This window comes from Vicia villosa, linkage group LG2 (assembly GCF_029867415.1).
Source record: "Vicia villosa cultivar HV-30 ecotype Madison, WI linkage group LG2, Vvil1.0, whole genome shotgun sequence".
NCBI classification, from domain to species: domain Eukaryota; kingdom Viridiplantae; phylum Streptophyta; class Magnoliopsida; order Fabales; family Fabaceae; genus Vicia; species Vicia villosa.
In genome coordinates this window covers 161,180,345-161,197,540 of record NC_081181.1, presented here as the reverse complement: position 1 = coordinate 161,197,540, position 17,196 = coordinate 161,180,345, and the positions used below count along the sequence as shown (strand labels likewise).

General features: G+C 34.0%; 1 long non-coding RNA gene across 1 annotated transcript; it reads right to left on the bottom strand.

Moving 5' to 3' along the window:
* Positions 1-784: 784 nt before the first annotated feature.
* On the bottom strand, positions 785-1,724 carry LOC131647273 (uncharacterized). Its single transcript, XR_009297769.1, has 4 exons — positions 1,482-1,724; positions 1,272-1,323; positions 1,066-1,121; positions 785-957 (listed from the first exon to the last, which is right to left on the bottom strand). It is a non-coding gene; the product is annotated as an uncharacterized LOC131647273 (long non-coding RNA).
* Positions 1,725-17,196: the final 15,472 nt, after the last annotated feature.

Here is a 17,196-nt window from a genome sequence, read left to right as displayed (position 1 = left end):
TAAAATTGAAAACAATAATATCAGGATTGGACATTAAAATCACAATTATAACATATTTATATGTTATTGGTAAATGTCAAAATAGAAAAACTCAATCAAAAACTACCTAATCCGAACACAATTGAAAGAGACAAAGTTAACAAAATCAATAGACGAAACAAAAATGTTTTGGGGTTACTAAAATAAAATTAGTCAAAAATTAACAGATTTGATTAAATTGTTAGTCTTAAACATTATTTTATTTAAAAATTAAAATGTTTAAATTAATTTTTTTTTAAAATAAGATATATTAGAGAACAATCTTTTATTTATCTTAAAAGTAAAATAAGATATATTAACAATTAAAAGTATATTTTTTAAAAAAAAAAATTAAATCAATTTCTAATAAAAAATTTATTAAAAAATTAAATATATTGAATATTAAGATAAATAAAAGATTGTTTCACCTAAAAATAATAATAATTGAGAATCATTATTTTTTTATCCCTAAATAATTAATGAGAATCATAATTTTTCTATCTCATTCTTTTTTCTATCTCAAAAGAAATCTTTTTGATTATTATTTCTTTCTTTTTATCACCACATGTTCTCTTTCTTCCCACCCACGTGTCTTAGCATTATTGCTTCCACAAGATTTTCTTATCTCTTATCATATAACAAAACAACATGTTACTTATTTCTTGTAATTCTTTATCTCTCTACTCCCAGATTTCATCTACAACACTCTCATTTATTCATACCAAACCCAGATTTCTAACACAAAACCCTTATTTTTTTTCATCTATTCATCAGCCGTTCAACCTAACTCTTTGAAAAGTAAAGAAATTTGATTTGTCCCTTCAAATGCAAAACTTCCATCATCATTCTTTTTCAAGATCCACCATTCAAACGAAAACTCAGATTTCTTCACTACCCTCATCCATTATTCAAACAAAAGTTTATTCATTCAACCTCAATCTACAAAATAAAATCAAGAAAGTATATATTATCCAGAAAATACATAGATGGTAACATATTCGTTTAGATCTACAACCTAAAAAAAACAAAAAAAAATTAAAAACTTACTCTTTTCTTTTATCAATGTTATATAACTTTTTCCATCTTATATGTAAATCTACAACCTGTAAAAACAAAATAAGTGAAAAAATATTAAAAAGATGAAAAAATATGGGTTTTGTCATGAAGTTCAAAAATAGCAAAAGAAGATCTATAATATCCAGGATGATCACATATATGTATAGATCTACAACTTTAAAAAAGTTAAAACTTACACTTTTTATATGGTTTAAAGTCAGTTTGCGTCTTGGTATATAGATCTATAACCTGAAAAAAAATGAAAAAAAATAACTATGTAAAAGATTGATGAACATAAAGAAATGACATATAAATAAATGAGAATGAGAGAAAATGAAGAAGAAATAAAAGAGATGAATGTTAGAGATGCAATAGAAAGATTAGTTTGAGAGAAGAGAGAGGCGAACAATTTGATGGAAAAAGATGAGAGAAATGAGAGAGGTTAGAAGTAAGAGGCAACATTCATTATGGAACATTGGGAGCTATGCTGCATTATGATTAGACATGTTAGACAATTGCTTTTTCAGAAATCTGTTCCAAGAAATTGCATTGGGAAGGTGAAAAAGTTAACATTTTATTGCATTTGAAGTATTATGAACCATATGAAGGATAAATAGGTAGCGAAAGATAACAAAATGAACAAAGTAGTAGTTAGCTTAGAACCAAGTCAGAAAATGGTTAGAAAAAGTAAATGTTAGACACATTTTAACCCCAAAAAGAGGATGTGGAGGATTTTTAGCAAAGGGCAAATTGGAATTTTCCAAGTACTTGTGTTTTCTTATTTTATAGATAATAATATTCAAATTTTCCTACAAGTACTCAGAACCTCGATTCATTGTATATTCATGATAAAAGTAAAACAAGTGCCTTTTAACTTAATTCATTGTATATTCATGTTAAAACCTCAACTTTAGTGTAAATAATAGCTTTATATCATATAAATATTGTATAGATTAATCATTTTAATCTTATTTTATAGTATTTATCGCATTGATTTAAGCATTGGGCATCATAGGAAAAATAAAGCTTCAAGATGTAATTTTGGATGGAAATAAAGAGTCCTATGGCGGGCTAAGCGCAATGCTAGCGTGCTGGAGGAAACCAGGACAGGAAATTTCGCGCTAAGCTCGGTCAGAGGGTTTTTAGTGCGAGTACGGTTTGGTACTTCAAGTGGAAGGTCGCTTAGCAAACTATTCCAGGTTAAGTGCGGTCTGCAATTTTTGACCCACTATTTATTCATTCTTTCATAAATTTTAGGGTTATGGTTTTGGGGATTTTTACTCCCAACTCCATCAGACCCATTTTTGGAGTAGAGAGGGTTAGAAAACAACATTAGAGGCTACATTTTGATGATCCGGAGTTACATTGATAACAATCATCTTGACACCACGAGAGTTATCGATTCATCTCAATTCTTCTCTTTGTGTTCTCTATTGTTGGGGTTTGTTTTTGTAAGTTTAATTTGATTTTATGTATATGTATTGATCACGGTGTTGTATAAAATCTATTTTACAAATCTATATCGATGTTATCCTTGTTTATTTGCTTTATGTTTGGATTTGAGTTGCTATAGACATACACTCTTCAAATCTGGATCTAAGATAAACATCTATTAGGTTCTAAACACTAGACATGAATTTAAATCTAATGTTCGCTGTGGATATCGATTCTTAATTCTCTGTGTTGTTTAGTTATGTGAGATATCACTGATGAGACAATACGGTAGAACTCTCGTCGGTGCTGCAGACATGAGCACTGATGTGAGGGATACATAATGATATTGATGAGTGTTTTAGGTTGAGCACAACTTATCGGTAAATTTAGGTAGTTCATGGGTGGATAAAATCCAATCCCAGTGAGTTCTCTCCTCTCTAAAGAATGCATTATTTACTTGTTAATATGTTATACTTTCTACACTTTACGATTTTAAACCATTCAAAACCAAGCTTAGAAACGTAGAGACTATTGAATGACATCGATAGCGCATTAATCCTCGTGGAGATGATAAAACCCGTAATACTTCTAAATCTTTTACTTGTTGCTTTACCACAACCAACACCAAGAGGATTTGAGAATGTCAATGGGGGGGTTTAGCCTAGGGGAGGTGAATACGGATGGTAGGTCCATCTTGAAATTTTCTTCAGCTTTGGATCTTATTGTAGTTAATATATGGTTTAGGAAAAGAGATGAACATCTTAGCGCAAATAAAAGTGTGGTAAAATGTTCTCAAATAGATTTATTTCTTATCAAGAATTATGATAGAAATATTTTCTTGGAATAAAAGTTACTCTGAGAGAGAGCTTGACTACCCAACATAGAGTTTTGGTTATGGATGTAAGAATTAAAGGGGGAGAAAAGATAAGAAATCATATGGTAGCGCCACAGATTAGGTGGTGGAATTTGAAGGGTGAAAAGCAAGGAATTTTCTAACACAAGATCTTGGAAGGAGGGTTTGGATAACCATAAGGAAGTGCAAATGATATGTATGGAAAACGATGGCCCAAGAGATTAGAAAAGTGGATAAAAAACGTTGTGTGAAACAAGAGATTTTGGACCTAAGGGTAAAGAATCATGGTGGTGGAATAAAAGTTTCCAGAGTAAGGTTAAAGTAACAAAGGACTGTTTTAAAGAGTGGTATAAGTGTAAAATTATGAAACTTAGAAAAAGTACAAGAAAGCTAAGAGTGAGGCCAAGAAGGCGGTGAGTGAAGCTAGAACCCAAGATTTTGAAGGGTTATACCAATCCTAGAGAATCAAGGAGGGAGAATATATATATATATATATATATATATATATATATATATATATATATATATATATATATATATATATATATATATATATATATATATATATATATATATATATATGTATGCTTCCTAAGGGAAGAGAAATAAAGACTAGATATTTGGAACAAGTAAAGTGTGTTAAGGATGAAGAAGACAAAGCTTTAGTTTAGGAAAAAGATATAAAAGATAGATGGAAGACTTATTTCTACAACTTATTTAATGAAGGATATGATATCTTACTAGACTCTAGTAGACTCAGCATTAAAAAAGAGAATCAAAATAATAATTACTATCATCTGATTCATAAACACGAGGTAGAGGAAACATAGAAAAGAATGAGTAGTAGTAAGGTGGTTGGACCAGACAACATAACTATTAGAGGGTAGAATTTTTTTTTGGAGATAGAGGTATTGATTAGCTCTCTAAAATCTTAAATGAAATTATGAGGTTAAAACGCATGCCGAATAAATGGATAAGAAACACTTTAGTTCCAATCTATAAGAACAAAGGGGATATACAACATTGTGCAAATTATATGGGGATTAAGCTTATGAGTCATACCATGAAGCTATGGGATAGAGTGATTAAACAGAGATTAAGAAAAGAGACTCAAGTCATCGAGAATAATTTTAAATTTATGCCGGGAAGGTCGACCATGAAAGCGATTTATCTATTATGGCATGTGATGAAGCAGTATCGGACGAACCAACAACACTTGCATTTAATTTTTATTGACTTGTAAAAGGCATATGATAGAGTGCGTAGAGAGATTTTGTGGAAAGCCCTGGAGAAGAAAAGAGTTAGGATTTCATATATTCGAGTCATCCAAGATATGTATGAAGTGGTATCGACTAGTATTCAAATTCAAGGATGAGAGACAAATGATTTTCTAATTACAATTAGTTTGCATCAAGGGTCAACCCTAAGCCCCTATCTTTTTAACTTAATTTTGGATGTACTCACGGAACTCATCCAAGAGCTATCACAAAGATGCATGTTTTTTGCAGATGATATAGTCCTTCTTGGAGAGTCAAATCAGGAGTTAAATGAGAGGGTGGAAACTTGGAGACCAACTTTAGAAACACATGGTTTTTGCCTAAGTAGAAGTAAGACGGAGTATATGGAATGTAATTTTATTAAAAGAAGTGTTTCTAACCTAGAGGTGAAAGTTGGAGATCATATTATCCCTCAAGTTGCACCGTTTAAAAATCTTGGGTCTGTAATATAGAACGATGGAGAAATAGAAGGGGATGTAAACCATCAAATTTAAGACGAATGGTTGAAACAGAGAAATGCATTAGGTGTTTTATGTGATGCAAAATTTGAAGGGAAAGTTTTACCGGACTGCGGTAAGACTTGTGATTTTGTACGGGATAAAGTCTTAGATTGTTTGGAATCAACACGAGAATAAAGTAAGTGTAGCGGAGATAAGGATATTGCGGTGGATGTATGGTAAGACTCGACAAGATACAATTATAAATGAAATTATAAGAGAGAGTGTCGAGGTAGCACTTATAGTACAGAAGATGAAAAAAATAAACTTAGGTGATTGGGCATGTACTGAAAAGACATGCATATTCTGTAGTAAGGAGAGTAGACCAAATGAAGAGAAGACAAATAATTTGAGAAGGAGGAAGATCCAGAAAGACTATAAGAGAAGTTATTAAGAAAGATCTCGAGATTAATGATTTGAATAGAAGCATGATCTTTGATAAAATGTTATGACGAAAGTTGATCTATGTAGCTGATCTCACCTAATGGGATAAGGCTTAGTTGTTGTTGTTTCAATGGGCTTGTGTTACTAAATATAAAACTTTTTATAAAAAAATATGGACGTGTTTCCAGTTAGTTAGAAGTTTTTAATAAATCGTCAATTTCATTTCTAAATTTTGATTTTCTCACCTAGTTTTTTAATAAAGAGGGAGACTATCAAATTACAACTTAGTAGGATGGTTAAAATCAATAATTTAAAAATCAGAGTGGTCATTAAATCGATAAGAGTGTCGGGTCACTGATTCATTGGTCGAATTATTGGATCACTAGTCGAACCGCATGACTGAACTTGATTAAATCAAATAATTCTGTTGAATAAATCAGCCTTTATAACAAAACTATATAGTTATTAAATCGATCGAATCGAATGACTTGATCTCTAAAAAAATCACGATACCTACAAAATTTAAATTTTTTAAAAAATCAAAATTTTAATTTTTTTAAAAATCAAAATTTCACAAGTTTATTCTTTAAATTCAAACTCTAAACATAATCATCACACACAATAAAAATAGTATAAAATACAAATTCAAATAAAATTTTGAAAAAAAAGTAGACATTTAGTCTGTTGGTTTTTCAAAACCACCTGTTCATCAACTTTTACCAATTTTAGTAGGTTCTGACTGATTCTCACTAATTCAATAGCTTATCCAATATCCAATCTAATAAGAAAACTAAATCGGTGATCCTTCCAATTGCCGGTTCGAACGGTTTGACCTACCGATTCGCTCTTATTTTTAAAACACATGTTAAAATAAATATTAGCAATTTAACAACTCAAGGGAAGGTGGTGATGAAGAAAACCCTGCATTTTTTTCTTCTTATAAATGAGTGATCTTCACACCTATTTTCTCTCATATAAATACAAATAATAAGTAACATTGGAACAGATCTTCTAATCGTCTAAAATACTTGTTGTGAAAACGATGTCAAGAACAAAATATAATAGGAATTAGGAAAGATAAGAAGAACACAAGAATTGGTTATAACTGTTATTCTTTTACTTTCTCTTAAAATAAGATTACAAGTTTACAAGAATAACAAATAACCTCTCTCACCCTATATTAGGATTTGCTGCTTAGCAATGATGAGAGACTAGTATGCTATTTATAATAAAACCTAACATACTAACTAATGGGCTTTTTCCACAAGGCCCATTACACAAGCCAACTTAATAAACAAGCTAACTTAACAAATTAGGGTTTAAACACTAAATCCTAATTTAACATACTAACAACCCTAGCATCTTCGACACAAGCATGTGAACAACCTTCGACTTCATGCTTAATCATGTCGAACCAAGAAGCTACCCTTCGACCATACTAGAGTTCGATCCAATATCTCACAAATCTCCACCTTGGACCTAACTCTACAACGTCAAGGGAACAAACTAGCTTTCTTCATGCAGCTTTATCAACTGCATACAGTGGAAAAACTTGCAACTCAGCAATGTCTTGGTGATCATATCAGCAGCATTGTCTTTAGTCGAAACCTTCAGCACTTGGACTTCTCCATGCTCGATTACTTCTCTGAAGAAATGCAGACTCACATCAATGTGCTTAGTTCGCTCATGATAGGCTGAATTCTTCGACAGGTGTATTGTACTTTGACTATCACATTTAATAGTGATACCTCGACCTTAAAGTTTCAGCTCCTTCGCAAAACCTTCAAGCCACAATGCTTCTATCACAACTTCAGTTAGGGCAATATACTCCGCTTCAGTGGTTGATAGAGCAACAACCTTCTGAAGTTTTTCTTTCCAACTAATTGCAGTGCCAAACATAGTGAAAACATATCTAGAAATAGATTTTCTGGAATCCATACAACCTGCATAATTAGAGTCGACATATCCTTTAATTGCTACTTTACTATCTTCACCCAAGGCTCCACCATAAATTAGGACTCTGTTCAGAGACTCATTTATGTACCTTAAAATCCACTTCAATGCTGGCCAGTGAGCCTTTCTAGGATTCGCCATGTACCTGCTTACAAGACTTACTGCATATGCTATGTCGGGTCTTGTACAGACCATAGCATACATCAAAGAACCAACTATATTAGCATATGGGATGTTGTTCATATAGGCTCTTTCGACATCAGTACTGGGACACTGATTACTACTCAGCTTGAATTGAGGGTTTGTCGGAGTCACAACTGGCCTCGAATTTGACATACCAAACTTTTCGAGAATCTTTCGTAGATATGCTTCTTGAGAGAAGCATAACTTTGACTTCTTTCTATCTCTTCGAATGTCAATTCCAAGAATCCTGGAAGCAGCTCCCAGATCCTTCATATGGAACTCCTTATTGAGTTCAACCTTCACCCTCATTACATCTGAAGGATAGAAAAACACTTAGAAAAGGGGGTTTGAATAAGTGTAACTCAAAAACTTGGAAGATAAAAATAATCAACACAATGATTTTTATCCTGGTTCATTGTTAACCAAACTACTCTAGTCCACCCTGTCGCTACCGCAAAAAATGGATCAGAGTCGCCACTAATATATTTATCCCATCGCGGGAAAGGAATACCAGAAAACCTAACTCAGAACAAGAACAAGGTCTTTCGACCAGAGAATAGGGTACGGGAGTCGGTTACGCAAGGGGAAGGTGCTAGCACCCCTCACGCTCATCGTACTCGATGGTATCCACCTATGTTAATTTCTATCTAAAGGGTGTATATCTATGTCAAAAACCTAAATGCGAATGCATGCAAAATAAACACGGGGAAAAGAAGGAATTATTTACAAGTGTGTTCGCTTAGGCCCCACGATCCAATGCCTACGTATCCCTTACAAGGAATCAGAGCTATCGTAGTTCGGCTCAATAGTTTCCATTTGTTTTATGTTTTTTAGTTGAATAGAGGTTAAGTTCACAATCCACGATGCTCGACCTTTGGAGACTTATACGCCTAATTCTGGACTGGACTCAACATGTTCTTAGCAGCAGAAAAGAATCTTGGGTTTGTGCTTTTTTATGTAACTACATGATGAACAAAACCCAATACAAGACTTCGCACCACTTCGTCACTTTGTTTTACTTTGAACCTTTATTAGGTGTTTTAAATGTTTTTGGTTGGGTATTTTTTTAAGGGGATTTACTTTGCGATTTGAATCACATAAGAATGTATAATGATCGAGAAACAGATTAGGGAATGAATCCCACTCATTTCTCTCCCATTATATAGTGATCGAGAAACAGATTAGGGAATGAATCCCACTCATTTCTCTCCCACTAAGTGATTGAGAAATAGATTAGGGAATAAATCCCACTCATTTCTCTCCCACTTTTAGTAAGGTGTGATTCGCATCTCTATTTATTAGTGTTTTAATATTGAAAGGAAAAAAAGAAATGAAAAGAGGGGAACTAAATCTAATAACCTAATCTAAGTGTTATTCTAATTCCTATTTACCATCTAAGGGAAGTATACTAAGAGAAAATTCTATCCCTATGTTAATCACATGAAAAGAAAAATTCAAGTAAAAATAGAAAGAAAAAAAAGATTTAAAATTCTACTTCAGGTCTTAGCACCTTTAAATACTTCTAAAAGTATACACAAAAAGAAACTAAGGCTATTACATAAATGCAAATCAAATTATGGACTAAATTCACATAATTGACCATTTAGAAACACACACTAATCGGGTAAAAAAAAACCTAATGAAAATCTAATCAAAACATAGAATTGATCTTTTATTTTTTATACACAACATGATATAGGAGTCTAATGATATCACACAAAAAATGGCAATTAAATTCTACTCCTAAGGCATTTAACCAAATTATTTTGTAGAATATACTAAACATAAAAGTAAAATGAACACGTGTGAGGAAATGATTTATTAAAAATAGTGAGCTGATTTCTAAAAATCTATAAAAAATACTAAAAATGTCTACACACATAAAACTACCTAAAATGTATTTTTATTGATTTTTTATTTGAATTAAAACTGATTTATGAATCAAAAGTTAGAAAGAAAATAAAATTGAAAATAAAACTAAAATTTGTCTACCAGGGGGTGAGAAAGTAAAATCTGGAATGAACTAATTTCTTTATAGCTAACGCTTGGGCCAATTACAGGGGGGCGCAAATATCAGTGGCACTAAGGCCCAAACAAGATCATGGCCCAGCTTGTGTTTACACCATCTCTTTTATTTTAATCATCAATGTGTCAGCATTTTATTACATGGCTTTTAGAGTATAACGTGACATGAAAAGCAAAGGAACAACATATCAATTGGGCAAGCTCATTTTAAGTGAGATAGGACAAAAATCAAAATCTGGGCCAATTACCAATCAACACATCATCTACTAATCATTTGATAAAAGCGAAATTGAAAAAAAATGGGAAAAGGGACGAATGGCAGAGCGCCACGTACGCAAAACGGAGCCATGCAAAGGACAAGAACCAGACACCGGAGCTAGGGCTCCGGTCGTCTTCTTCGGTGAGCGCCACCGTCGGCCGCCACCATTCACGTCCAGAAAAACGAACCTCTAACACCATTTCGCTCAGAATTTCATGCTGAAATCAGATCCAGCCTTGGTTTTCCATGATTCCCTCTCTAATCCTCTATCCGAAGGCTTCTTTAAAACTCTAACTACCAAAAAAACCCAACAATACCTACTCTAAACATGTCACGTAATCACAGTTATTCATAGCCTATAGATGCGTGATTAAAACATTCCAAGAAAGCATCGATTCGTAGTAAACGAAGGACAAACCTTCAAGAAATAAACTCACGCAAGCTTACGCACATGTAGCACCATCACAACATTCACCAGCAATCAATTATCATTATGATGACTTTAACATTACTATTAATATGCAGAGAAAGTTTGAGTCATGTACCTGTTGAATCTTGCGAGAAAACGTATGGAAAGAACTTCTACAATCTGAATCTTTGCTCTTGATCTCACTGATACTTGTTACGCTGCTGGCACGGCATCTTGATGCTGAAGATCCATATAGCTTGTTGAAGAGTTGTGATGGAAACGATGATGGAATTTGCAGAGGGATGGGAGTGGAGAAGATTCGGTTATGGAAAGTTTGTTATGGAGTTTGTTAGAGTTTGTTTTTTTTCTTGGATAAGGTGAGAGAAGAGAGTGTAGAGAGAACTCTATTGATTCTGTGTGAAAATGAAAACGTGAAATGAGAGTGAGGTGTGAGGACCTTATATATACTGTGTGTGTGTGTATGGTATTGTGGTGTGGTTGGTGTGTAGTAAATTAGTTCCTCTTCTTTATTCTTGCATGGTTTGCATGGTAACTTATGGTGAGTGTTGCTGCTACATGTGTGTCATACCCCAAAATTTGCCCATCTCATTTCCCCTATTCAAGCTCATACCAAAGTTCAAGGCTCAAAGACACATCCTCCTAAACAAGGACCTCCTGAACTAGGGTTTTGAATTCTCTAAAGAAAATCAATGAATCAAAGTCTCCAATGGATTTCATATGGCTTATGATGTTTCAAATTATCTCTATGGCAAAGTATAAGCTTCAATTCCAAGGATTACCCAGTCAATTGCTTAGAAAGTCAACAGTCGACTAGTTTGACCTAAAAGTCAATTGTGGTCAAAGTACAGTCAAAATTCCTGATTTTTTGTCAACAACCTTATTTTGAAGTATCATTCATCATTTGATCAAGTATTGATCATGATTCATCAAGGAAAGTTCAGAAATTAACAAAACCTAAAGTTTCTAAATTAGGGTTTTTAGACCTAAAGTCAACTGAACTTTGACCAGCCATAACTTTTACATGGAACATCATAAATTTTCCATCCAAAGCTCATTTTGAATGAAATTGAATTCCCTACAACTTTGTCTCTCACAAGCCAAGTCTAAAAATGCTTCAATTGAGAGATATGGAGCAAAAGATTATAGGTCCTTTTTGAAAGTCAACCAAAAGCAGTTTTTTGTCAAAGCCAATATCATCAAGATTAAATCCTCAAATGGAAAAAGGCTTCCAAAGTGGTTTGTAGAGAAAATATTGAGGTTTCCAAAAAGTACAAGAACTCTTCCATACCTTAAAAATTTAGGGAGATATGCTTTGTCAAAGTTGGTTAATTTTGAAGGAGAAAATGTGAAATAAAAGGCCTCAAAATGGATTTCTTTGCAAAGAGGTCCAACTTTTTATGGTCCAATCTTGCTATCCAAGTTATCTAGAAGCTCAAATCCAAATGCCACAAATTCTTGAATTTTATTTGATTTATATGATTTATTAATCATTTAAAAGTGATAATTAACTCATATAAATCATGTGAAAATCAAATATTTGGTTTAAGACCTTATGTGGATCAATATCAATCACCATTTCAGTCTTATTTTCAATACAATCTCGGGAACATGGTAATTGGAAGAGATTGAAGCAATTTAGGCCAAAATTAGAAACATTCATAAATCATATTTGCAAGATTTCCAATCAAAGATTCCATGAGATTTTTCTTGTTTTGTTAAACCTAATTCATTCCACTATAAAGGCATAACCCTTGCAGACCAGAAGGGGACGATTTCTGGCAGCCAAAAGTGGAAGTGAAGTTCTTAAAAATCCAAGAAAAAGGCAAGGTCGAATTCAAAGGTAGGGGTGAAATCATGGAGTTTTGCTGATCCCAACACCTTCCTGGAGTTTCTCTGAAGCAATTCCAATTGCCACCAACGATCAAGACCTACAGAATCATCCAAAATCATTCACGGTTTGGTGTTTTTTCTTTTAGATTCAATTTCCATAATTCATACGTTGTTAGTGTGATTTGATTACATATATGTGTTCAAGATGTTATTTGCGAGGTGCCTGGGTAGTTTAATTAGAGTTTGAACCCGCATATAGGAATCCACCATTGTTAGGGTTCCAAGCTCGAAATTGGGGTTTCTCAAAATAGGTGAAATTGGGCCAAATTACCGGTGCTATCGTGTTCGTAAGGCCGATTCTATTTATTCTATAGTCTCACAATTGATTTATGTTGTGTATAGTTTATTTTTAGAAAAGTGCAGGTTCTAGCCATGGAAAGTGTCCGTAGGTAAAGGTCTCAGGATCTAAAACGACGGACGAAGGAAGGAGATGGGTATCGTGGCAGCATGGGGTTGGTGCATTTGAATTCCAGCGCGCGCGTTTGTAAGGGACTTGTGCTCAAATAAAACGATGTGGTCCCAAGTTGTTAACAACAATAATTTCCAGCGCATATGGCAGCGACGTTTCTTGCAAACCCCCAGGACCTCTGTTCGATCCTTGGGTCCAACAAATATTTTTTGTGGAATAACATGCTGCCAGATTCACTGCGCGTCACAAAAAGAAGCTCTTGGTGCACCATCACACCACTATTGTTGGATCCTCAGACAGTTAGAGCTGACGCTCCAGGAGTGTTCCCCCACCATGGACCTCTTCAGCCTCACCACATCTAATCACACGCTAAGTTTTCTTTTCTTTTTCTAATTTTTTTTAATACTTTTGTTATTTCTTTTTTTTATTTTTTTTTCTAATTCTTTTTTTTATTATTCATTTATTTATTTTCACTTATTTAATAAATTAATTTTTCTTTATAATCATTTTACACTTATTTATTTTTTATCGAAAACCCGATTTTTCTTAAATAATTGTTCTTTCTCTATAAATTAAAATTCATATTTTCAAATGCAATCAAATAATTAGGGTAATCCAATAATTCTTTTAATTGTTCATATTTAATCGAACTTTCGATTTTTCTTAAATGTTTATTTAAATATTAATTTATTTAAGCCATTTGTTTTAACCCTGATTTATCCCGATAAATCAGGGTTGTGGAACTATAATGCACTAAAATTTCTCTTCTTCGTGCCTAATTTCCAGGATCGACCAAGATCCTTCAGCCACGCGCCATACCAGATCAAAAAGCTAAGTTTCTAATTTTTTTTGTTTAATCCTATAAATATTAGATTTTTGTTTTGGTTTACCTATTTAATCAAACTTTCGATTTCATTAACCTTTTAGGATTTGTCTAAAATCATTTTATTTTTATTTGCCCTTTGGGTTAGAATAGGGTTTGCATCAATAGTCAATGAATCTGTAATACACTAACATTTCTCTTCTTTGTGTCCAATTTTCAGGGTTAACCGAATCGATGAAAGCTCAAACTTTGTGGTAACCCTAAACTTATTCTCATTTAATTATTGTTCTTCTAACCCCGATATTATTACTTGTGGCTAACCTATTAATTTTTTGGGTTACCTTATAAATTGCTTTTTCCCCCTCCCCATGGTTAATATATTTTTGTAACTACTTATGGTTTGTATCGTTTGGCCTTGAAGGCACTTAAACTGTGATGCTATTACATTATTACTGCGTGGTTAGTAATTTTAGGGCGTGAAAACCTCGAATTGAATTTAGAAAAATTAATTACAAGATAATTATCTGAATTGAATCACGTGATTGTGCACCCACACACCTTTAAAGGTAACCCCTCTTGTTGCCTGTTGCCTGTTGCTTTGTAATTTGCTGCCTTGTTTATTACAGAATAGTCAAGTCCCTCGGATACGAGGATGTATCAGTAAATGTTGCCCGCAGTTCATTCTCATCACTAAAGATCATAAGTCCCTTCGATGCTGCCTTCGGTTATATGATCTCGTCCCTCGAGGTTGCCTACAAAGTGATATGATAGTCCCTTTTGATTGCTGAGGCGTCCTCATTGGTTGCCTAAAATGACTATTTTATCCTTCCCTTAGACTACCTGCCCTCTTTATGGCAGGGACAGTCTTATGGCGAACGATAACTTCGACGACCCTTCAACCTCCAAATAAAAGGACTTCCTACCCTCTTATGGTAAGGATAGCCCTGAAAGGCTAAAAGAACCTTTTTAATAGGGGTAATTACCTCCTAATTGCTTGCTCTGATTTAAATTTATTTTTACCCTTTTATCAAAAACCTTCAAAAAGGCTACGCTTATTTACAAGCTAAAGTCCTTATTCAAATCTTTTTCTTTATTCACTGCAAACATTTTCAAACATTTCAAAGTGAGCTAAGCAATTAAGAGCCCATGGAAAACCATGGATTCAAAGGGTGCCTTACACCTTCCCTTTGTATAAATTACCACCCGAACTCAAAATTTCTTTTAAAGGTTTTTTCTGTTCTTTTAGCCTTTCTTTAAATTGGATAAAATAAAAGTCGGTGGCGACTCTTGCTTACCGCGAAATTTCTTTAAAGTCAGTTCACCGTGTTACAATGTGTATATGTTGTACCAAGGGTATCTCACGTGGCTCACTTCACTCACTCATAACTCTAGGTGTGCTCCATCATTTGAGTCAAATTTATGCCCGAAGTGAAGAGGGTGTGGGATAGAGGAGATTTGATGTTGGAAGGATCATGAGATAATGCTTGGAGCTCACCAAAAATGTACTAGAATATCATTTGGCACCACTGACTTGCCCTGCGCGCCCAGACTCATCCTTGAGGCTAAACGGATGTCCTTTCAAGCACACGAGTTTGAAGCCTCATATCTCAATCAAATCGTGACCAAATGATAAAATTCTTTTATCCTTGGGTAGAGCACATGGGGAAGAGACGATTGATATCTTGTTTGCATTCACAACATGCCCGTGATCCTAAAAAATGAGCCTCAAATTTGATACACCACCTGTTTGACAAAATGTCTTACACATGCCTTATATCCTTGCCCAGCCACATGCCACGAAATAACTTTGCGTGATCACCACTTTGAGCCCTCATAATTCATTCATTACACATCAAATGGCTATGGTTTTGATGCCAATTGAAAGACAACATGGAGGAGAGTATGTAGGAGTCATAGTTGATTCAAGAGGACACTTGAATTCCTCTATAACTGGTTTCACAAATGGCACGTTACATGTTTGAATAAATACTCACGCGTGCCCAACAAATTGCCCAACATTCTGACTTGCACAACTTTGAATCATAGAACTTTACCTCTCCATATCCTTTAATCTGAACATCCAATCAAAAAACTTCCAACTACAAAGTTGTTGTATGCCACGAATGGAACAACTTTGGTGTTGAGATTTTCTTGAAAAAATACCCTGAGATACGTGTAATCTTGGCATGAAGTGAGCTGCCCAACCATTTTCAAATTCCTCAAAAAATTCTAAGTCTAGAGACTTTCTTCTTTTGGAAATTTCCTCTTTCCACTAACTTTCCTTTTTTGACAATTTTACATTTTCTTGATTTTATTTATTTTGTTGACTTCCTTGGACCAATTTTCCACCAAAAGTCAATATTTGACAGTTGACCTTGATTTTGACTAAAAAGTCAACTTTTCCTGACCTTTCTAGTTTCAGATGAATTTCCCGATTAATCAGCTTCCGATCTAATTCTCACTCAATTTTCAACCAAAGAAGCTTCAGTGAACATTTCTTCAGGACAACCACATTTCACATTCAAAATCATCTCCTGATTAAATTTTGACCAAAAAGTCAACAGGGTTAACTTTGGTCAAAGCCCTAATTTGGAAAGCCTGATGAACTTGAGAATTGCATCTTTTAATCAAAGTTTTGGCTTGGAGACGACGAAACCCTGATTTTAGGAGGACTTCAATGGAAATGATGCCATACAATCAGACTTCAAATCTTCTCTTATTTTTTATCAGGAATTTCTCCTGCCGAAGCTCTTTTCTTATCAATTCTGAATAGTAACCATGATATGGATGAATGTAGTGGATGAATGGCCTAGATGAGGTATGCACATGAATGTAAGGTGAGGGCCAATTGGGAAATAAATAAGTGGGCAAATTTTGGGGTGCAACACACTCCTTTAGAGTGATTTACCTCAACTGAGGATTTAATCCACTAATCCAACTGATTACAATGGTTTTCCACTTAGATACCCTCTAAGTCTTCTAGAGTCTACAGATCACAATTTGATCACTCTAGGAATCCTTTTACAATCAATGTAAAATAAATGTTTACAAGAGTTTAGATTGCTTCTAATAAAGCTGTAATCAGAACTGTGATATTTCTCTTAAGTTCTATTCTTAACACTCACTAAGATATTACAAAGTTTGTGAGGTTGAAGATGAAGTTCTTTAGCTTTTGAATTTGACAGCATTTTTGTAATTTTTGCGCAAGTGTTGTTTTTTGCTTCTGATCAGAACTTCTATATATAGGCGCTTGAGAGGAAATGACTGTTGGGATGCATTTAATGCTTTGTGTGAATAGTACAACGCTGCATTTAATGTTTCACACTTTTGTCAACTACCTCGAGCCATGCTTTTGTTGCTTTTACTGACTTTGCCTTTTGTAGCTTCTAACGTTCCTTTTGTCAGTCAGAGATTTGACGTTACAGCCTTTCATCTTGTACTTTCTTCTGGACTCAGATTTGTAGATAACAACGTTTGAATATCAGAGCCATCAGCTTTAGTGCAGAGCATCTTCTGTCTTCTGACTTTGAAGAGCTTTGAGCGTGATACCATCAGAGCTTCAGAGCTTGTATTTCTGAATTCCATTCTTATGATGCTTTCCAGTTCATGTTCTGATGCTGCAGGACCATCTTATGATGTCTTGCCAGAGCATGTTTTGATGAAGCCATCCAGAAATTTCTGAGTCAGTGCTTCTGAATGCTGATT